We start from the raw sequence: 15,966 nt of genomic DNA, 5'->3' as shown, positions 1-15,966 counted from the left end.
AAAAAAGAAATGGTGCTGACAAAACTGGATATGCATTGGCAGAAAAATTAAACAATATTCTTATATCACACAATGCAGAAAATCTAACTCCAGGTGGATCAAAGACTTAAGTGTGAAACGTGAAACTATATAGTTCATCAAAGACAAAATAGGGGCAAATTTAGGGACCCTAATTTATGGTATAAATAATCAAGCCCAATCCAAAGTGTACAAACAATAGAACATGAGCTAGATTAATGGGACTTTCTAAAATTTAAATCTTATATGTAACAAAAGACTTCTCCAAAAGAGTAAAGAGAGTACCTACAGACTGTTAAAAAAATATTTGGCAATGGCATATTTGACAAAGCATTTATCTCTAAAATTTATAGAAAACTCCAACATCTCAATATTAAAAAGACAAACAATGCAATTAAAAAATGGGCAGAAGACACAAACAGATATTTCACCAAAGAAGAAATTCAAGCAGCCAATAAACACATGAAGAAATGTTATGTTCATGATCATTAACCAATAGAGACATGCAAATCAAAGTAACAAGGAGATACAATCTCAGCCCAGCATTAATAACAAAGTTCAACGAGGCAAAAAATAACAAATACTGGCGAGGTTGTGGAGATTTTGGAACTCTCATACAGTGCTTGCGCTACTATAAAATGATGTAATCACTGTGGAAATTGGTATGGTGTTTCCTTGAAAAATTGGAAATAGAAATATCATTTGATCCAACAAACCCATTTCTAGATATATGTCCTAAAAATGTGAAAGTCAGGACACAAATGTGTATATATGCACACTGATGTTCACAGCACCAGTTTTTACAATAGCAAAGAGATGGAAACAACCTAAGTGTTCATCAACTGAGAAATGGGTAAACAAACTGTGGTACATACGCACAATGGAATAGTATGTAACCCTAAAGAATAATGTAGAATCTGGAAAATATTGCATAATGTGGATGAACTTGGAGGACCTTATGCTGAGTGAAATAACTCAGTCACAGAAGGATAAATATTGTATTAATCCACTATTATAAAAAATCAAGGAAAGGTTTATACTTGGAAGGAAACTTTTTCGTTGGTTACCAGGGATGGGAGGGGAGGGGATGAAAAATTCCTAGATAGGCTGAAATATATATATATATAGAGAGAGAGAGAGAAATACTAAAGATTGTTAGTGGTTACAAGGTATAGGAGGGAATGTGAAAGGGGAAGCTTTTATTTGTAGGGCATTGAGTTTATGCTAATCGTAGTGGAACATTTTGGAAAAGGATAGCAATAATGGTGGCACAACGTGAAAAATATCATCAATATACCTGAGCTGTAAATGGGGAAGTTGCTTTGCTGTTGAATTTCTTGCTGTGTATGTTTTCACCACAGTGAAAGTAAGTAAAACAAAATAAAAGAAATAGATAACATGAATATTCCTTTACCTAATAAACAAATTGAAGCTTTAGTTAAAGCCACTCACACACAATTCTCAAGATGGTGATGACATTACTGGCAAATTTAATGAAACCTTTAAAGGAAAATAAATACCAATGCTATAAAGACTGTTGCAGAAACTTGAAAAAAGTAAATAAACCCAAACTCTTTCACAAAACCATTACAATTCTGCTACCAAATATAGACAATGACATTAAAAGAAAGAAACAAACTATGATCCGATTCTTAAAATCTTAGCAAATCAAATCCAAAAATATATAAAAAGGTTAAATTTTTGACTAAGTAGGATTACAAGAAAGCAAGTTTGATTTAATGCTCCAAAGTCAATCAACATAATGTACTAGATTCAGAAAAAAAAAAAAAAGTTTAACTAAATCAAACACCCATTCTCAGTAAAACCTCTTAGCACACTAGGGATAGAAGGGAATGTCTTTTATATAAATAAAGGACATCACCTAACACAACATTCAATGGTGTAAGATTGAATTTTTTGCCCTGAGAATGAAAACAAAATTGCTCTCACTTCTGTTTATCATTGTATTAGTTGCTGTAGCCAGTGCAGTAAAGCAACAGAAAATAAATGGTATCTGCATGAAAACAAGTAAAACTGACTTTATTTGAAGATTACATAATTAGTTATGCAGAAAGTCCAATGAAATCTACCCAAATAAATAAATAAATAATGAATAAGCCAATAAGATTAAGTTGGTAAGCAAGGTGGCAGGATACAAGATCAACATGTAACATTTTTATACGAGAAAACAATTAAAAATTGACATTATAAAGTATCTTTTACATTGCAGCAGAAATACAAAATTGGGGGAAATCTAATACAAGATTTTGGCAAGATAAATTTTGACTCAAAATTTTTCTTATGTTTTCTTAAAAAATATGTAGAATTTGAATCTAGAGTTGATAGAAAAAAAAATAAAATTAGCAAAAATATAATATGTATATTATTATGACCTAGCATTATATAGATTTTATATACAATTGTTTTTCTTATATATTTATAAGATGGCTTTTAGGATTATGAATGTTAATACTTTTTTATAAATGTACCCATTTCTGTCAAATTGATTTTGACTCAGAATGATCCTATATGACAAAGTAGAACTGCCCCATAGGATTTCGAAGGCTGCAATCTTTATGGAAGCAGGCTAACTTATCTTTCCCCTGCAAATTGGCTGGTGGGTTTGAACCACTCACCATTAGATTAGCAGTCAAACACTTAACCACTGTGCAATGAGAAGTCCTTATCTATAAATGTACATTATGTATATATATTTTCTCATGCTATAAGTTTTAACTCAATGATTTCAACTTTTTAAAATTTATTGCTGTATTCAAAAATGAGAAATACACATTAAAATAAATGTACTAAAATTATGAAAGATTATAATGTAACTTTGAGGTAAAGAAGATCTTTTAAGTCTGAGACAAACATTCAATAGTTGGAAAAAATATTTTAATTACATAGTTATTAAAAACAGAACAGAACAAGGGGATACTATGTAGTTCAAAATCAGGAAAATTGAGCACCAGGGTTTTATCCTGTCACCACATTTATTGCACTTACTGAAGCGCTTAGTGATGAAGATCAAAGACTACATACAGCCTTCTGTATGGATTACATGTCAACAGAAACTCAACATAAAGAAAACAAAAGTCCTCACAATTGGGACAAGTAACATCATGATAAACAGAGAAAACACTGAAGTTGTCAAGGATTTCATTTTACTTGGATTCACATTCAACACCTATGAAAGCAGCAGATAAGAAATCAAATGATGTATTTCCCTGGGAAAATCTGCTGCAAAAGACCTCCTCAACGATCAACACAGTGGCTGCAACAATGAGCTCAAACATAGCAATGATTCTGAAGATGGTGCAGGATGGGGAAGTTTCTTTCTGTTGTAGTTACGGTTGCTATGAGATAAAATTAACTCAGGGGCAAGCAAGAACAATTGAACATTTAGAGGTAACATTAATTAGAGGGAGACACATATTAACTTGGGTGAAGGGAAAGGCAATATACAATAAGGTGGAAGTCAGCACGAAATTATCAAGGCAGAGGAAGACACTAGGAGGAGCACAGTGGTTCAAGATGACATAGTAAATGCTATTACATATACAATCCTGAAATAACAGTAAGAAAAATAACCTATGATTGGATACCCTCAAAATGAACAGGGGTGGAAAGGCAAATGGAACTACACATATGAATAAATACAAGTTTGACAGATAATATTTTTGCAGATGTATTTATATGTGCCAGAAGTGTATCAATGAAATGTGTCAAAGAATATAGTAGAGTATATGGGAGGCAAAGGTATTAAAAAGTCTTAGGCATAACCAAAAACATTGAAGGAATGAGTTATTTGGCATCAGGGCTTAGGACCATAGTCTGGGGATACACTTAGGTCAGTTGGCATAACAGTCCACAAAAACAATGTTCTACATCCTACTTTGGTGAATAGAAACTGGGGCCTTAAAAGCTTGTGAGCAGCCATTTAAGGTGCAGCTATTGGTCTCTGCATATCCAGAGCAGGGAAGAGTAAAGAAAATCAAAGATGCAGGGAAACAATTAACCCAAAGGAATAAGGGATCATGTGAAACCTAGCCTCCAGGACTCTGACACCAGAAGAACTACAGGTTGCCTGACTGCTACTGCTGACCACTCTGACAGGGATCACAAAACAAGATTGCAAAAAGAGTGGTAGAAAACTGTGGAAAACAACTCAAAATCAGGCTTACTGATCTGATAAGAGTGGTGGAAGCCCTGAGACTACAGGCCTTAGACATCCATCAGGCTGAGGAGTGAGCTCACTCCCATGGCTCAACTTTCAGCTAAACAATAGACCTATAAGGTGAACAATGTGCAAGGAAGGTATGCACGTATTAGAACAATCCACCATATGAGATCTAAAGGGCAGCATTTCCTCAGGGAAAAAGCAAAGAAAACAGGAACAGATAAGAAGTAAGGATGACGGGAAATGGTAAATACAGAGAGGAAGTGGGAAGAGTGCTGTTATATGGTGCAGACTGTGATGAATGTCACAAAACAAAATATATAGGTATTGTTGAATGGAAAACTAATTTGTTCTGTAGACTTTTACCCAAATCACAATACATAAAAAGGTTAAAAAAAAACAAACAAACATAACACACCCACAGAAAATATTCATTGCAGTATGATTTGCGATTTGGCAAAAACCTCAATGTTCAGCAATGGAGGAATCACTATCTCTGCTAGCATACATAGTTGAATAGAATACGCATTCCATAGACTATGTAGCAACAGGCTAAAAGGTCCATCACTGATATATAATACAATGAAAAATTTCTTGAGCAATAGGATTACAACTATCACAAAAATATGTTTAAATGTGGGCAAGGGTCAGAAAAGAGGAGACAATGGGTAAACAGAAAAGGTGGACATATTTTGATTAGGAACATAGAGTTTATGTAAATGGTGATGAGATAATTTAGAAAAGGATAGCAAGAATAATTGTACAACTTGAAGAATGTAATCACTGAATTAATGTATGTAGAAATTGCTGACTGACAATATGTTTGGTTGTGTCTATTTTTACCACAATAAAAAAAATTTAATAAGAAAGGTAAAAAAGAATTAGAAATAAAATTCATGAATTTATTTTTATGTAATATGAAATAGGAAGCTAAAATATTTTACTACAATTCTAATTATACTACAAAATTTCATACATCTTTGGGTCTATGTCTGTACTCTTCATTCTGTTGAACCAAATCCAACTATGTTACCTGTGTCTTAATTAATGAATTTTACATAAAATTTCAAATTAATTAAAATAAGTTCTTAATCATTGTTTTTCATTTTATTTCAAGAATCTCTGTGATGATTTATTATCCCAGATAAATTTTGGTATATAATTTTCAAGATTAAGAAAAACATCTCTTTGAATTTCATTAATAAAATTAATTTTACATTATTTATAAATGATATGAAAATAACACTAACTTTATTAAATAATGAACAACTGATATATTTACCATGCTCTGTTTTCCTAGATTGGAGCATCTATGACTGGGGTTGTCCTTTCTGCATTCAATGAAGTAAAGTCAGTCTCCTCATATCATAGTCACCTCACATACGACTAACTACAAGTAGTATTAGCAAGTATGCTCACATACCATATTTCATAAACTTGCAAAGAAAGTCTTTTGGCAATTGACCAAAATTAAATCCTTCCTTGAACAAAAAAGAAAAAAAGAAAAAAGATGAATTTTCTTTTGGAAAAGAAAAAGATGTAAGTCTTCTATGCAAAAACCAATCCCAAAAGGAGTTGTAAGTTTTTTATTTTTAAAAAAATATATAATAGTATTACTGGAATTATCTGTACTAAATTCTCAATAGGCAAGTAGTTTAGAGAGGAAAGCTCTTTTATGTCACTATATATATATACTGGCATGTTTGTGGAGAAAACAAAATTAGTCTCTTTACTGTTGCACTTCATATATTTTGTGTATTTCCCACAGCAGCAAGCATAGTGATATAATGACATAGTAAAACTTGAGACTATTTCTCTAAAAACAAAACACACAGAAATGTGTGTGTTTTTTTTTTTTCTTTTCTTTTCAAAATATGTGATTTTCAGCCATGTAGATTGATAAGATAAGCACGATCTCCTCTCTGGAAGTTGTCTCCTGGGAAAATGAATCAACTACTATCCACAGCTATAACAGTCGCTTGAACAAAATGTGTAACTCTGAGAAGCCCCATTGCAGCAAATGTCCTCTAAATGCTGAGAAAAGTAATTGCTGAGTGATTGATCAGGTGACTACCCTGCTTGGAGACATGATATGAGATAGAGTTAGAAAAGTACTTCACAATCTGACACTTAGTTAAGAAGTTTTCATCCTGTTTCTTTTTTTCCCCAGTGACTCCAACAATGTGTTTTTATCTCTTGTAGAGAGGAGGCTGAAAATGTTTGAATCTGACCTGCAATATCGTTACCATTTTGGGTAGTGTCATTTTGCCGTCATTCACTGTATAGAAGCAGATGTCTCTTCATATTTCCCACCTTCTGTTGTCCACCCCACAAATTGTTCAGTGATTCCTTGAATGAGCCCAAGACAATTTCATTCTATCAGCTTTTCCTTTTTATGCACCTTCAGGGGTCTACAATAAGATAGAGCATAGTGTAAAGGGACAGAAAGTAACACATTATATTCTGAGATGTGAAGTCAACAATAAGTTGAGATAGAGATATGCACAACTTAGGGAAGCACTTACTGTTTCTGAGGGAAGGAGAGTGATAGTTGCTGTATGTTATTTAAGAAAACTTTCTCCTTACAAGGGGGAAAAAAAGCAGCAAGAGTAAAAAGAAGCATTCAACCATTTTCCATCCAAATCCATCTATCTTTCCTTTATAGTAGCAGGGTTTTAACTGAGCATGTAGTTATCTAGATAAAGATGACATTATTCAGCTTCCCTTGCAGCTAATTGTGGTGATGTGATTAAATTCCCAAGAATGGAAAATGAGTAGGGATAACGTTGTTGTTGTTGTTGTTATTTGCCATCAAGTCAGACCCAACTCATAGTGACCCCTCCTTGGGTTTCCAAGGCAGCATCATTATGGAAGTAGATTGCCCAAACTTCCTTCTGAGGAGTGGCTGGTGGGCTTGAAACACCAGTCTTCTGGTTAACAGTCAAGTGCCTTAAGCAATATGCTACCAGAGCTCCTCTTAGTAAGGATAATATTTTTCAATACCTTAAAAGAAAATTACTTTTCACATCCTTTCTTTGCTCTCTTCTTTTATACTAGAACATGAAGGAGGTTTGGTCCACTCTTGACTTGGCAGATGAGGAAAACATTCTGTGAGATGAAAAGATTGGAGGAACCCAGCCTCCTGAATGGACCCACTGTCCAGACCTAATAACCACAAGACTGTTAGGTGAGAAGAACTAAATTTCTTTCTTAATCATACCACGGAATTTTGGAGTCTGAACTTTAGCATCTTTGCCTTTCCTCTAACTAATATCCAATTTAAAATGTGACTAAATTATCATGTTAACATTGAGATATACAGTAACAGTGACTAAAAGTGTCTGAACATTTCCTAGAATGAGTGGGTATTGTTTTTCCTCATTCCAGTGTATATAAAGAGCAAAGGAGAGAGACATAAAAATAAAAAAAGAAAGGAAAAGAAAATTCTCACAACCATATGTATAAAAAAATAATAGTCTTAAAAATATTGAATACCTAAAACTAAAGAAAGTTTGGGGGATCTTCAGCATTCTTATATTAGAAAAATATAAAATAAGAGGCTATATAGTAAGAAGCAAAATATAAAATACACAGTAACAGCTGGCATTATAAACTGAAATAAGCTGAGATTGCAAGGAAAATAAAATTTTAAATTAGATATTATTCTGTTCATTAGAGGTTTTAAGGATGTACATTCTCTTTACAGAAAATAGGATCAGGCATAGACAATAAAAAGGAAAATGAGATTAAAATGATGGAGTTAAACAATCATTTTATAAGAAAGAATCTAGAAAAGTGAACAAAATTACAGATATATAAACTCACTGAGCTGAAAGGCAAACATATGTTCATAATTTGTTTTCAGCAAAATGTTTAAAGAATAAATTTCCAGAAGTGTCCAGAGAGAAAAAATATTACGCTATTTACAAAGGAAGATCTGGCATTAAGAACCTAAGGAGAGTTACATTCAGGAAAACAATTGAATTATGCTCTTGAATCAAGCCTCTTGGAAACAATGGAAAAAAAATGCATATGTATGTGTATACACACACACACACATATATTTTGTTGTTATTGTTATTATGTGCTGTTGAGTCAGTCTCCACTCATAGCGACACTTCCTTGGGTTTCCGAGACAGATCACTATGAAAGTAGATTGCCCAACCTTCCTTCCAAGGAGTGGCTGGTGGGCTTGAACTACCAGTCTTCTGGTTAGCAGTCAAGGGCCTTAGGCACTAGGCTACCAGAACTGAAATATATATGTATATGTATATGTATAATGTATATGTATATGTTGTCACTTGGAAGACTAAGGTGTACCTGATCCAAGCCACAGTATTTTCAATTGCCTTGTATGAATGAAAAAGTTGGACAATGTATAAGGAAAAATTGATGCATTTAGATTATGACATTGGTAAAGAATACTGAATATACTATGGACTGCCAGAAGAATGATGAAATCTTATCTTGGAAGAAGCACAGTCAGAATTTTCCTTGGAAGCAAGGATGGGGAGACGTTGCCTCATGTACTTTAGATGTGTTATCAGGAGGAACCAGTCTTGGAGAAGAATACCATGCTTGGTAGAGTGTCAGTGAAAAATAGGAAGACCTTCAATAAGATGGACTGACACCCTGGCTGCAAAAATGGGCTCAAATATAGCAACAATTGTGAGGATGGCATAGCACCAGGCAATACTTCATTCTGTTCCACGTAGAGTCTCTCTGAGTTGTAACCAACCCTATGACACATAGCAGAAACAATAACAACAACACTCATGTGTATGTGCATGTATATATGTTGTTGTTGTTGTTAGGTGCTGTTGAGTTGGCTCCAACTTCATAGAAACCCTAAACTGAAATGAAATATATGTACAACAGAATGAAACACCACCCAATTCTGTGCCAGCCTAACAATAGCTGCTATACCTGAGCCCATCATTGCAGCCACTGTGTCAATCCATCTCTTTGAGGGCCTTTCCTTCTTTAGCTACCCTCCCTCCACTTTACCAAGCATGATATCCTTCTCCAGGGAATGGGCCCTTTTGACAACATGACCAAAGAAGGTCAGACAAAGTCTGGTGAATCTAACTTCCAAGGAGCATTCCGGCTGTACTTTTTCCAGGACAGATTTGTTAGTTCTTCTGGCAGTCCATTGTACTTCCAGTATCCTTTGCCAACATCACAACTCAAAAGCATCAGCTAATTTTCCATCTTCCTTATTCCCCATCCAGCTCTCACATGCATATGAGGTGATTGAAAATGCCATGTTTTGGGTTGGGCACACCTTAACCTTCACAGAGACATCTTTGCTCTTCAGCACTTGGAAGAGGTCTTTTGCAGCAGATTTGCTGAGTGCAATACTCAAATGTCCTGAGTGCTACTTCCATTGGTGTTGATTGTGGAACCATGTAATATGAAATGTTTGACAATTTCAATATTTTCTCCATTTATCATGATGCTGCTTATTGGTCCAGTTGTGAGGATTTTCATTTTCTTTATGTTGAGATGTAATCTATACTGCAGACTCTGCAGGCTATAATATTTAATCTCCAGCAGTAAGTGCTTCAAGTCATCCTCACTTTCAGCATGAAAAGTTGTGTTATCTGCATATCACAAGTGGTTAATGAGTATCCTCCAATCCTGACACAATAATCTTCTTCATATAGTCCAGGTTCTAGGATTATTTGTTCAGCATACAAATTGAAAAAGTATGGTGAAAGGATACAACCCTAACACACTCCCTTCTTGATTTTAAACCATCTAGAATCCCCTTGTTTTGTTTGAACAGCAGCCTCCTGGTCTATGTACAGGTTCCTCGTGAGCTTAATTAAGTGTTCTGGAATTCCTATTTTTCTCAATGCTATCCATAATTTGTTAAGACCCACAACATCAAATGCATCTTTCTGTTATTATTTGCTTGCAGACAAGATCCATCTGACATCAACAATGATATCCCTCATTCCACATCTTTTTCTGAATCTGGCTTGCATCTCTGGAAGTTCTCCTTCAATGTCCTGCTGCAACCATTTTTGAATTGTCTTCAGCAAGATTTTAATTGCATGTGATGTTATTGATATTATTCTATAATTCCCACATTCTATGGGATCACTTTATCTGGAATAAGTACAAACATGGATCTCTTCCAGTCAGTTGGCCAGGTAGCTCTGTTCCAAATTTCTTGGCATAGACATGTGAGTGCTTCTAGCATGGCATCCATTTGTTTAAACATCTCAATGAGTCTTCTGTCAATTCCTGGAGACTTGTTCTTCACCAATTCCTTCAGTGCAGCTTCAACTTCTTCCTTCAATACTATTGGTTCTTGTTCATATGCCACCTCCTGGATGAACAGCAACCAATTCTTTTTGGTACAGTGACTCTGTGTATTCCTTCCATCTTCTTTTGATATTTCCTGCATCAGTCAATATTTTGCCAAAAGAATCTTTCAATATTGCAACTCAAGGCTTGAAATTTTTCCTATGTTTCAAGAATTTTCCTGAAGTTCAATGCTTTTGGTGATAGGATGATATCCATGCTACATAATTCAAATTTTATGTGCCAGTTACCAAGGCCAAAGAAGAGGAAATTGATGATATTTACCAACTTCTGCAGTCTGAAATTGACCAAGCATGCAATCAAGGTGTGTTGATTACTACTGGTGATTGAATGCATATTTATATCTCAAGGAGGGGTTGCTATGGGTTGGGTCTGCCTTGATGGCACATAACAACAACAACAACAAATATATAAAATATATATATATATACACATGTATGCATATATAAAGTAGCTCTGGTGATGTTGTATAAGGCTTTTGGTTACTAGCCAAAAAGATGGTGGTTCAAACCCACCAACTCCTCCATGGAAGAAAGGTGAGGCCATCTGCTTCTGAGTAAGAATTGACTCAGTGGTAGTGATATATATAGATAGATAGATAGATAGATAGATAGATAGATAGATATAGATCGATCAAACTATCATTTGTATCATTTGTCTGTGAAGGCCCTGGAGATACATTTGTTGATTTCAAAGGGTTAGAAAATATGTTAGGCATGGAGTCTTAAAAAATTTTTTGAAGATATACTATTGTCAGTATGGAAATTAATTAAATTATAGACTCAAAAAATAGGAGAATCAAGACTAAGAAAATAATTTTTATCAATTAGATATTTTTAGATAGAAAAATAAAAGGAATGAGATGAGGATGTGTATTTGTAGGGTAAAACATTTATAACACCTGGAAGGCAACTTGAGAAAAGCTCTTAACCCAAAAGTACTAAAGGAGGTATATTGAAACTAATATAAGGATATTTAAAGGCATCTTGCTATCTATACACAATATCCAGCAATCCCAGCATTTCTTCAAAACAAAATCTGTAATAATTGAGCACATATAGAAGAAATCATATATATTTGTAATTTAGAGACTGTTGTTTTTACACAGATTAGACCTAGGCAGATGATATTGCATATAGAATATCCTAGGAAGATTCTGATAAGATGGGTTTCCCTCATGGTTCTATATAGCTAAGTGAAAAATAAGAATCTAAAATTGTACATAAAATTTAGTTTTCTATGTTATTTAAGAATTACTGGGATGAGATAACAAGCTAAAGAAGATATCCTGTTAACTCATAATTGAAAATAGGATATTTCTGTAAATAGCATTTATGAATGTAGTTAAAAAAGAAATGGATGGAAAGGAAAAAAAAAATTCTGAAAGAGAATACAAATATTTTTCAAATAGTATCCAATAATCAGGAGCTCTAGTAGCATAGTGCCTATGGCACTTGACTGCTAACCAGAAGATTGGTGGTTCAAACCCACCAGCCACTCCTTGGATGGAAGGTTGGGCAATCTACTTCTGTAGTGCTACTGCCTCAGAAACCCAAGGAGGGGTCATTATGAGTCGGGTCTGACTCGAGGCCAAATAACAACAACAACATCCAATAATCAATATAAATTGACAAGATTATATATAATGGAAGTTTAGAGATAATTAAAAGCTTCCAGTTTTGCATTAAGGAGAGCCAAAAATTATTGATTTATTTTTTAATATAATGTGATTTGTTTAAATTCCAAAATAGTCAAAGAATATTATATTGCTTTAAAAGTCTTACACATTATTATATTTAAAATTCTAGATATTCCCTACCCCTTGAAGGACTCTCTTCCAGTTGGAATCCATGACATTACACACTCATGTTTTTTTTTTTCCTCACCCTTCTTTGTTAGACCTACTATTTCTCCTATCATTTTGAGCGTTGTTATACGCCATCGAGTCCACCCCAACTCATAGCGACCCTTCCCTGGGTTTCTGAGGTGGTATCACTACGGAAGTAGGATTGCCCAACCTTCCTTCTGAGGAGTAGCTGGTGGATTTGAACCACCAGCCTTCTGGATAGCAGTCAAGTGCCTTAGGCACTATGCTAGAGGTTGAAAAATTATAGCCCTGCATCAAATCTGACCTACTACTTGTTTTTGTAAACAAAACTATATATACAAAAAGCTAACAGTCCTACTTGTTTGTTCATATATTGTTTCTGGCTAATTTCATGCTACAATACCAGAGCTGAGAAATTACAACAGAGACTATATGTACTGCAAACTTTAAAATATTAGCTGTTCCTATACAGAAAAGTTTGCCAGGCTGTCTCTGGAGTATTGCCACTCTTCAGCTTTTGCTCCAAATGGTCCTCTCTTCTAAACCTACATGCTTTCTCTGATAGTTCAATCAATCCCCAAGACTCCTTTATAGTACAATTATCAAGTCTATAGCTGTGGTCTAGACTTCTCTCATTAAATCTAGATCTCCATGTCCAACAGTCTTTGGCGCATGTCCAGTGAGATGTCTTACAGTTTTCTCATTCTCAATAAATGCTTCATCCCCTTTCTACCAAATCCTGATATTTTCATTTCTCAGTAAATGGTACCAGCAATCACTTGATTGTTCAGATAAGAAATAGGAGAACTTATCCTGAGCTTCCATCTCCCCCAGTTCATATATCTACTCACTCTTATATACTTCCCATATTTTCTCAAATACTTCTATTTTTTTTTTTTTTTATGTGTACTGCTCTAGCCCAATATATCATTATCCCATCTCTGACTCACTGAATCATCCATCTTCCTGGTATATCTAAATATGCTCTTTCTTTTCTCTAATCCCATCTTCACACTAAACCAACATTACTCTTGGACATGATTAAATCAATGCTGAAGATCTACTGTTGTTGTTTTTGTTGATATGTGCTGTTGAGTTGGATCCAACTCATAGCGACTCCTCCTTGGGTCTCCAAGGTGGTATCAGTCGCTGATATGGAGAGACAGTATAAGTTTTGTCTGTCTCATATGTCAGCTTGTCATACTGTTGTGGCTTATGTGTTGCTGTGAGACTGGAGGCAATGTTACTGGTTTTTCTAGTACCAGCCGGGTCACCTATGGTGGACAGGTTTCAGTGGAACTTCCAGACTAAGATAAACTTGGAAGAAGGAAGGGCCATCCACTTCTCAAAGATCTGGCCAATGAAAACCATATGAATAGTAGTGAAACACTGTCTGATATATTACTGGAAAACTTTATGAATATCCCTGAAACATTGTCCAATATAGTGCAGGAAGATAAGCCCCTCAGGTTGGAGGCACTCAAGATACAACTAAGAGCTGTCTCCTCAAAGTAGAGTCTACCCTAATGATGTGGATGGAGTAAAGCTTTCAGGACCTTAATTTGCTGGTGTGACGTGACTCAATATGGGGAGAAACTGCTGCAAACAGCCATTAATAACTGGAACATGGACAGTAGGAAGAACAAATCTAGAAAAATTGGAAGTTGCCAAAAATGAAATGGAACATATAAAGATTGATGTCCTAGGCATTAGTGAGCTGACATGGACTGGTTTTGGCCATTTTGAATCAGACAACCATATGATTTACTTTGCCAGGAATAACAAATTGAAGAGTAATGGTGTGGCATTTATGGTCACAAAAAATGTTTCAAGATCTATCCTGAAGTATAATGCTGTCAGTGATAAGATCATATCCATACACCTGCAAGGACAATCAGTTAATGCTACTATAATTCAGATTTATGCACTGACCACCAAAGCCAAAGATGAGGAATTTGAAGATTTTTATAACAACTTCTGCATTATGAAATTGACCAAATGTGCAATCAAGATGTGTTGATTATTACTGGTGATTGGAATGTGAAAGTTACAAACAAAGAAGAATCACCAGTAGTCAGAAAATATGGCCTTGGTGATACAAATTCTGCTGGAGATTGCATGATAGAACTTTGGAAGAACATTCATTGCAAGACCAGCTTGTTCATCACAAATACCTTTCTTCAAGAACATAAACTGCATATGTATGTGTGGACTTCACCAGATGTAATACACAGGAATCAGATAGACTACATCTGTGGAAAGACACAAGAAGAAGCTCAATATCTTCAGCTAAAAGAAGGCCTGGAGCTGACTATGGAACAGACTTTCAAATGCTCATATTCAACTTCAAGTTGAAGTTTAAGACAATTAAAACAGGTCCACAAGACCCAAAATATGACCTTGATTATATCTCACCTGAATTTAGAGACTATCCAAAGAATAGATTGGCTGCGTTGAACACCAATGAAAGAAGATCAGAGAAATTGTGAGATGACATCAAGAACATTATACATGCAGAAAGCAAAAGGTAGTTAAAAAGACAAGAAAGAAAGAAAAGACCAAAACAGATGTCAGAAGAGACTCTGAAACTTACTCTTGAGAGGAGAATAACTAAAGCAAAACAGGATAAAAGAGTTGAACAGAAGATTTCAAAGAGCAGCCTGAGAAGACAAAGTCAATTATTATAATAAAAAGAGAAAGACTTGGAATTAGAAAACTAAAACGGAAGAACAAATTTGACATTTCTTAAACTGAAAGAACTGAAGAAAAAATTCAACTGTCGGGTTGAAATATTGAAAGATTCTATAGACAAAATATTGAATGATCCAGGAAATATCAAAAGAATATGGAAGGAATACATAGAGTCACTGTACTGAAAAGAATTGGTAAATGTTCATCCATTTCAGGAGGTGGCATTTGAGCAAGAACCAGTGGTATTGAAGAAAGAAGCTGAAGTTGCACTGAAGGAATTGGTGAGAAACAAACCTCCAGGAATTGACAGAATACCCACTGAGATGTTGTCATACTGGTAGCACTTAAACATCTATGCAAAAAATTTGGAAGACTGCTACCTGGCCAGCTGACTGACCAGAAGAGATCCATATTAGTACCCAGAACAAAAAAGGTGATCTCACAGAATGTGAAAATTATTGAACAGTATCATTAATATCATATACAAGTAAAATCTTGCTGAAGAAAACTCAAAAACAGTTCCAGCAGTGCATTGATAGAGAACTTCCAGAAATGCAATCTGGATTCAGAATAGGACATGGTATGAGGGATATCATTGCTGATGCCACACAGATCTTGGTTGAAAGCAAAGAACATCAGAAATATATGTACTTGTGTTTTATTGACTACACAAAATATTCAACTGTATGGATCATAACAAATTATGGATAGTATTGAGAAGAATGGGAGTTCCACAACACTGAATTGTGCTCATGAGGAACCAGTACAGAGACCAGGAGGCTGTCATTTGAATAGAATAAGGGGATACTGCATAGTTTAAATCAAGAAGGGAGTGTGTTAGTGTTGTATCCTTTCACCATATTTATTCAATCTGTTGTTGTTGTTGTTGTTATGTGCCGTCAAATCAGACCTGACT

Source organism: Orycteropus afer, unplaced genomic scaffold (genome assembly GCF_000298275.1).
Source record: "Orycteropus afer afer isolate SDZICR_OR568_19922 unplaced genomic scaffold, OryAfe1.0 scaffold00326, whole genome shotgun sequence".
NCBI lineage: Eukaryota > Metazoa > Chordata > Mammalia > Tubulidentata > Orycteropodidae > Orycteropus > Orycteropus afer.
The sequence above is the reverse complement of the archived record's forward strand: the minus strand, read 5'-3'. Positions refer to the sequence as shown.